At 40.2% G+C, this 7,664-nt stretch overlaps 1 long non-coding RNA gene across 4 annotated transcripts in view; it reads left to right on the top strand.

Moving 5' to 3' along the window:
* Positions 1-7,173, top strand: part of LOC108622184 (uncharacterized) — a 14,803-nt gene extending 7,630 nt beyond the window's left edge. Inside the window, exons 2-7 of one of the 4 annotated variants that reach the window (XR_003388797.1) lie at positions 5,452-5,580; positions 5,651-5,812; positions 5,978-6,125; positions 6,201-6,257; positions 6,328-6,380; positions 6,460-7,168. This is a non-coding gene — a long non-coding RNA (uncharacterized LOC108622184). Of the gene's footprint in view, positions 1-5,451; positions 5,581-5,650; positions 5,813-5,977; positions 6,126-6,200; positions 6,381-6,459 lie in introns of all 4 variants that reach the window. The other 3 variants (XR_003388796.1, XR_003388799.1, XR_001916476.2) reach the window with 3 other exon arrangements.
* Positions 7,174-7,664: the final 491 nt, after the last annotated feature.

The following is a 7,664-nucleotide window of genomic DNA, read 5'->3' as shown; positions in this document are numbered from 1 at the left end:
GTTTTACATGTTGTAAGGGTTTATATAGGGTTCGAGAGTGAATGGGAGGGGGTTTAGACTTTGAGTAGTTTTGGTCATAGCTGTTGTGTCATAGTTTCATCTGTGTCACGGGTCCTATGTCCTGTAGGGCTGTCGTGTCATAGTTTGATCTGTGTCACGGGTCCTATGTCCTATGTGCGGTAGATAGGGCTGTTGTGTCATAGTTTGGTCTGTGTCACGGGTCCTATATCCTATGTGCAGTAGATAGAGCTTCTTATCGGGTGCGTCACATCGCCGCGCCCATACGCCGCGCTCGTGACGAAAGCAAAGGATTAAAGAAAAGTTGCATGCAAGAACAAACTAGCAAATTGCGATTAGTCGTTACTTATGTTTATTAAACAAATGTAACATACTCAATGAAATAACTAACAACTTTATAAATCACAGAGTCGCTAGAATTATAAAAAATGGGAAAAGAGTTAGAGTTAGATTTAGTCGTTCGTCTCTAAGTTCACCTGCTCCTAGAAAAGTTTCAGTGCGTCAATGTGCCGAAGTCTGTCAGTGACCTGCTCGAAACATTACTGTTGTCCATGTGTTTTATCTTTAAGTACCGGGGCTCGGTACATTGACGGAAGGATATTTTAGTTTGAGTTTGTTACAAAATTTGGAACAGCTCCCAAATATCACTGATGAATTATCAGACGTGAATCCAATTATATTCTGTATACGGATCTGCTTGATTCCATGGTTAGTTGAATTGGCTGCAGCGGTTGCGTTTCTCACCGATGGCCACCAGAAATAGGTGATTGCTTTCTCTTTTCTGTCAGTATGTTCTTTTGCCGTACGCCGCTGGAAGCGTATATGACATACCGTATTCCAGCTCTTCTATTTATTCTAGATTTAATTCTATCCTAGGTGCAGCCGGTTGCCCATTCTCCTATTCTGGAACCAGATTTTCACCTGGAGATTGCTCTCTTGTCTTTATAGGTACATTCTTTTGTGTATACGCCGTCGGAAGCATATGTGAGATGAGGTAATCCAAATCTTCTGTTTCTTCTGGATTTAATTCTATCCTGGCTGCCGCCGGTTGCTCATTTTCCTATTTTGAAACCATACTTTGACCTGTCTTTGGTGATAGTCTAACGGAAGTCCGGAGTGTGAGGAGAAGAAGGGTACGCAAAAAAACGACATGTGATAATTCGTATAAGAATTATAAAAATGAAACGTTATTGTCGCGACCGGTCACCCGGCCGCGTTCTCGAAAGAAATACGAAATAAAAAGAACCGTTCGCAACGCGAACGTTTATGTTATTGATTATTTATTGTATTGGCCTGGGGCACGGTCGTGTCGTTGCCGCTGAATGTCCTTAGCGGCGATTTCTGTAAAAACAAAAGAAAAGAAATACCGAAGCGATGTATTAGTTATTTCGTCATTAAAAATTGAGTTAAAAATCGTATATCATTAAAATAATAACGTACAATAAATTGGTTTCCATTAAAAGATGCATCTCCTTCAGCCATGCAAGCTTCGTCTAACAAATGTGGACTTTCTCCCATAACATTCAAAATATAAATATTTGTCGAGTATTATTACCCTCGAATATCCCACAGAAAATTCACATGCGGCGTGCGGCGTTCGGGAAAAATATCGTTCTGTGCGAAATTTACGAGGAGCGCCGCAAAGGCCATAAAAATGACCTTTTGGGACGAACAGCGGGTGGCCTGACCCGTACATTTGATCCTCGATCTCTCGAGCTAGACAAAATTTCACTGAGGCCCCTCGAAGTCTCCGACGTTTACATGCTTTTAGTATAGGCTGGAAACTTGGTTTTCGGCCCTGGTCGAACTTACGGTCGGCTCAAAAAACGCCGCGCCGCACCGCACCGCACACTCTGAGAGGATTGACCATTACGCTCTAACATCTTCGACGTCCTTGATCTCTGAAATGTTGCAAAGGTGAATTAGAATAGAATTTTCGACGCACTTACCGAGCGGCATGAGTCCCCGCTCCTGGGCAGAACTCTGCGCAGTGGAGTGTATGATATCTCGATGAGTTCAGCGGCTCCACGAGCAAGTCCCTTGCTGTGAAACGGAGCAGAATCATGCTCAACGTTTGTCCCTCCACACCGTGTAAAGGTGGAAGCTCATAGCAACGAGCTTCAAGTCCCGACCTTATAGGGCGCGATGTAACTTACCGCACCAGGAAGGGCCCGAGGATGACAAACTGCAGCAGTGCGTTTAACGCGACGTACTGCCTAAGCCATCAGCCGTTTCTAATTAACTTTTAGAGGTGGTCTATGACGGTGGATTCAGTCTTTCCGACCTACGAACCCGAGTTGAAACGCAATTCCGAAATGTTCAGTTACAGGAACAAGTTGTGGCTCGTATTCGCTTCACCGCGAAATTCTGCGCTATTTCTCTCAATCGATTTTCCTCCTAGTTAGGAATTTGTAATTTTTTTATTCAGCGTTGGATAATTGTATGCGATGGTTTTTCGAATCGGCAACAACTATCGGAAGTCAATGCTATATTCCATGGTTAGTTGAATTGGCTGCAGCGCCAGCATTTCTCACCGATGGCCACCAGAAATAGGTGATTGTTTTCTCGTTTTTGTCAGTATGTTCTTTTGCCATACGCCGCTGGAAGCGTATGTGAGATACCGTATTCCAGCTCTTCTATTTATTCTAGATTTAATTCTATCCTAGGTGCAGCCGGTTGCCCATTCTCCTATTCTGGAACCAGATTTTCACCTGGAGATTGCTCTCTTGTCTTTATAAGTACGTTCTTTCGCATATTCGCCGTCGAAAGCATATGTGAGACGACGTAATCCAAATCTTCTGTTTCTTCTGGATTTAATTCTATCCTGGCTGCCGCCGGTTGCTCATTTTCCTATTCTGTAACCAGATCTTCACCTGGACACTGCTCTCTTGTCTTTATAGGTGCATTCTTTTGCGCCGTCGGAAGCGTATGTGAGACGACGTATTCCAGCTCTTTTATTTATTTTAGATTTAATTCTATCCTAGGTGCAGCCGGTTGCCCATTCTCCCATTCTGGAACCAGATTTTCACCTGGAGTTTGCTCTCTTTTCTTTATAGGTACGTTCTTTCGCATATATGCCGTCGGAAGCGTATGTGAGATGACGTATTCCAGCTCTTTTGTTTCTTCTGGATTTAATTCTATCCTGGCTGCCGCCGGTTGCTCATTTTCCTATTCTGAAACCAGATCTTCATCTGGACATTGCTCTCTTGTCTTGATATGTACGTTCTTTTGCATATACGCCGTCGTAAGCACATGTTACACGCCGTATTCCAGCTCTTCTGTTCCTTCTGGATTTAAATTCATCCGGGCTTCCGCCTGTTTTCAATTTCGAAACCACATCTTCACCTGAGCATTGTATTCCCGCCTTTATCGGTATGTTCTTTTGTAAATATGTCTTTGAAAACTTGCTTGAAACGCCTTATTTGTACTGCTGCACTCTTCTTCCTATGTTTCATTCGGTCTCTGATGCCGTCGGTCGTTCATTTTTATATTTTCTTTCGCTAGGTGACCGTCATCTCTCTCAAAGCGTTCTCAATATACTTCGCGTACGCTGCACATTCAAGGCTTTTCATTATAACAATGTAATGTTATTACATCATTTGTAACTGGTGTTTAAATTAAACTTAAGGCTTTTTATGGAGTGTACTTATGAAGTGCAGTTGGGGTTCCATAAAATTGAATAAAACTGTAAATAATATTGGAAATATATTTCAGCAATGGATCGAATTATTGAAAAATAGTATATACATGTGCGTATAGAAAATAGATGATACATAGAAAAGAAGGTATAAATATGTATAAAGAATAGAAATGTATACAAAAGGAAGTATTGTGTATATTGCCTAATATAATTATAACAATATCTGTATCGGAACACTTGACTACCACATTCGAGTCTGAGCTTATTTTAGAGGCATGGTAAATGTTAGGGGATAGGTGGCCCCTAACGGGTCCAGATTCGAGGTACGGGACGCGAAATAACCGGATACTAAATTTGCACTTTTAAACGCGTTTATTTCGAGCACTAAAGAAGCCGTCGATGTGTCTGGGTCCCGGAATTCTCGGGGAATGGGCCCTCCCGGTAATCGTCGGTTTAGCCAGCACTCGTCCTTGTGCTCTTCTTTTGGCGAGTTATGGTCAATCCTCACAGAGCGTGCGGTGCTGTGCGGCGCGGCATTTTTCGAGCCGACTGTATGTTCGACCAGGGCCGAAAACCAAGTTTCCAGCCTATACTAAAAGCAAGTAAACATCGGAGACTTCGAGGGGCCCCAGTGAAATTTTGTCTAGCTCGAGAAATCGAGGACTAAATGTACGTGACGATCCATCGTAGACTCCGACGGAATCGGCGTTCTAACGCGCGCACATCGACCTCGGCGCGTGGCATAGAAGAGTCGCGCTTATCCGTTTTCTCACTAGCGTTTAATCCTTTTTCCCACTCTGCACACTCAAATTCGAATTCTTCGATTCGTTAACGGTTGGACGGTGACGTCGATCGCGTATTGACAACGATCCTCCGTGCCGATTTTTGTTGCGCAATTCGGCGCGTGTCTCGATACAAATCTCTCGCTCCGGAGGTCGTATAAAATATCGATGTTGTCGATTTGTTATTTTTATCGCGGTTAGCTCGATCCGTACCTTCGAAGAAAAACCTCAATCCGAAGGTCGCGCAAAATAACTGACTTCCGCGAATCGAATTTATTGAAATTAATTTTCGATTTTTAAACAGTGAACAATTACAGTGTCAGTCTCTTCGTGTGAAGAGCAGGAAAAATCGGTCTTTACACAATCTAGTACATACGACTTCATATGGTTTGAAGGCCCACAGTTGCCACCACCAGTAAAAGATATTATTTTGGATACTGAGGATTCGGAAGATAATTTCCAATTCGCGATTCCTGATTGTATGCATTATTCATTTAATTTACTTAACTATTTATTATTTTCAGCTGATGAAGAGTCTGAATATGATAGTGATGAAGATCCCGAATGTAAAGAAAACGTGCAAGATGTACAACATGAAACAGAATGATTTTTTTTTTAAATCAATATTTTTACAAAGAAAGTTAATTTTTTTAAGTTTCTTATAAGAATGTATACCTTCTCAACTATCTCCTGACATTTTAATAATAGTTCCTTGAGTCCTGAACGAACATTCAGGGTGTGAAAACCGCTGCGCGCCGGAAGACGATCTCTCACTTTGCACTCGAATTTCTCAGAATGTCTTCCACTTTGCCTTCTGACATTTTGCACATAGTTTAGTCTATACGTACACAATACAAATGCAAATCGTCAGAAGTTTTGCTTAACATGTAAATTTCCTGAAATTTTTCGCAACTTCGTCAGCTTCTGACAACCCTTTGTCTTCCACCTAGCCTTCTGACAATTCTTTTCTTGCTTTTTCTCATGCTCCTTAATAGCTATGCAAATTTTCAGCCTTGACGAAAACAGTTTTTCTCAGTCTCAAAATCGACAAGTTTGATCGCCCGCCCACGCATAAACCCTCAGGTGCGCCTTTTGACGATCGGGCTTTCGCTTTGCCGACACCAATCCAACCTTTTCCACGTAAGATATTTCATTAACCTAGGCATGTTGATTACCATGCAGCCACCTCTCGGTCTATGTGTATTTTCAGCAACATACGAAGAAGTACCATTTGTAGAATATTCGAAACATGGATCTGAAGGACGATGCATGAAGTGGACTTATTGGTGAGCGGGTGAAGACCGAAAAACGGAAGGGAAAAGCAGCTGTATTTTGGCCATGATTTTGGCCCACAAGTGCTGCTCTCAATGAGGTACCGCGTAATTTTGAATATGTTTATTCGTCTTGAACATGGATGTTGAACATGTGAATTGTCAGTGCCGTCATGATAGTTCATAAAAGAATCGTAATGAAGTAATAATTTTTCAAAACGGTAATTGTCAGGAGTATAATGTGACGTATTAAATTATATTTTTAGGAGCATGTGACGAAATAAATGAAAGAGCACATAAAGAACAAATCGAAGGACGATCCGGTTAAAGGGCTTACAATTAGTTCCAAAAGTTTAAATACTGCACAATTTCCAAAAATGCAGAAAGGAGATGTATTGAACGTACAACATAAAGGTATATCGTTAATAGAAGTTTTATTCTTTCATTTCTTTCTACATAGAATTATAAAAATATTTTCGATCTTTTCAGAAGTATATCCAAAGGATCCACCATTGGGAAGGAGGAATAGAGAATGAACACCTATAAGTTCGTCGATAATAGAAGCTTTACTCTTTTCATTACTTATACATACAACTATAAAAACATTTTCCATCAGAAGTGTTTCCAAAGGATCCATCGTTTGGAAGGAGGAATAATGAATAAACACTTGTAAGTATGATGGTAATAAAAACTTCATACTCTCATTACTTTACACGTACAATTTTAAAACCGTTTTCCATCTTTACAGAAGTATATCAAGGAGATAAAAAGAACGCAACGGAAAAGACTGAGAGATATTGGAATACTAACTAGGAATGCAGTGTTTAAGTTGGTTGGAATTAATGTACCACCGAAGGTAGAGAAATTGGTGTTAGAAATGATCTTGGTATTAGAAAGGAAAGAACAAATAGAATATGTACTTGGATCAATTTGCAGCAGTGACAGAAGAACCTAAAGCTGATTCGTGATTAATTAAATTCTGTTTAGGTATTAATATGAGACCTGATTAAAATTCTTACTTCGCAAAGTACTATTTCTATTTTTATTATCCTATGCCCATCCTTTTTCTTTTCTTAATTTTAATTTAGAGGGGAGTAATGGTAGTGAGAGTGAGAACACATAATTTTTGATCAATATAATGCGCAGATCTCTTTCTCACTACCATTAATTACATATATTCGACTGTAGGGTGTACCACGGTGAGGACCAAAACATTGCGGCTGGGAGCTGTTTTTTCTTCCATTTTTCGGTCTCCGCTCGCTCGACTATGCACTATCCTTCAGGTCCATGATTCGAAACACATATAAAGGATCTTTTCTACTAGGACGACACGACGAAAAGTAGTGCCGAAATATAGGAAAAGGCATGTAAAAACTGGGTGCCTCCTTGACTCCCGCAGAGCGAGTGGCCAACTGTGCATGCTCCAAGCAGGAACTGTCGTCGACGTAGACATCTAGAAGTATTAAGACACTTACAGGATTTAAAAGAAACCTGAAAAATCATTAAAACACGATAAAACCTTATGAATTGTTATTAAGTTTATTCTGTAGACCATGGAACATTAATACATTCAATGTTTCAATAGAAATTCTCACCAATTACATAATAAACACACTCGAATTTAACGATCTCAAACGTTACATTATTTAAAATAAACATATAAATTTAATATGAACGGACATGTAGCCGAGTACATTAAAGTTGCCATGTGTTCATAGAATTTGCGTACGAAAGTATCGTTTCTCATACATCGTCGATGAGTCTACCTAACTACCCGTATGTTAAATATATCGTATTGTTCTCGTCTCAACTTTCTTCGTTTATAATTAGTTAACCATTAAAGGTAAGTGTAAATTTCCTATTTCATGTTTCTAATATCATTAATCCAGATCGTGACTTAAGGTCGTTGCGCTATAAAAATTGAAACCAGTACTCAATATATCACTATTGTTC

The sequence above is a fragment of the Ceratina calcarata genome, unplaced genomic scaffold, assembly GCF_001652005.2.
Source record: "Ceratina calcarata isolate Rehan_Ccalc_2016 unplaced genomic scaffold, ASM165200v1 scaffold21.2, whole genome shotgun sequence".
In the NCBI taxonomy this organism is placed as follows: domain Eukaryota; kingdom Metazoa; phylum Arthropoda; class Insecta; order Hymenoptera; family Apidae; genus Ceratina; species Ceratina calcarata.
This window is presented reverse-complemented; position numbering and strand designations above follow the sequence as displayed.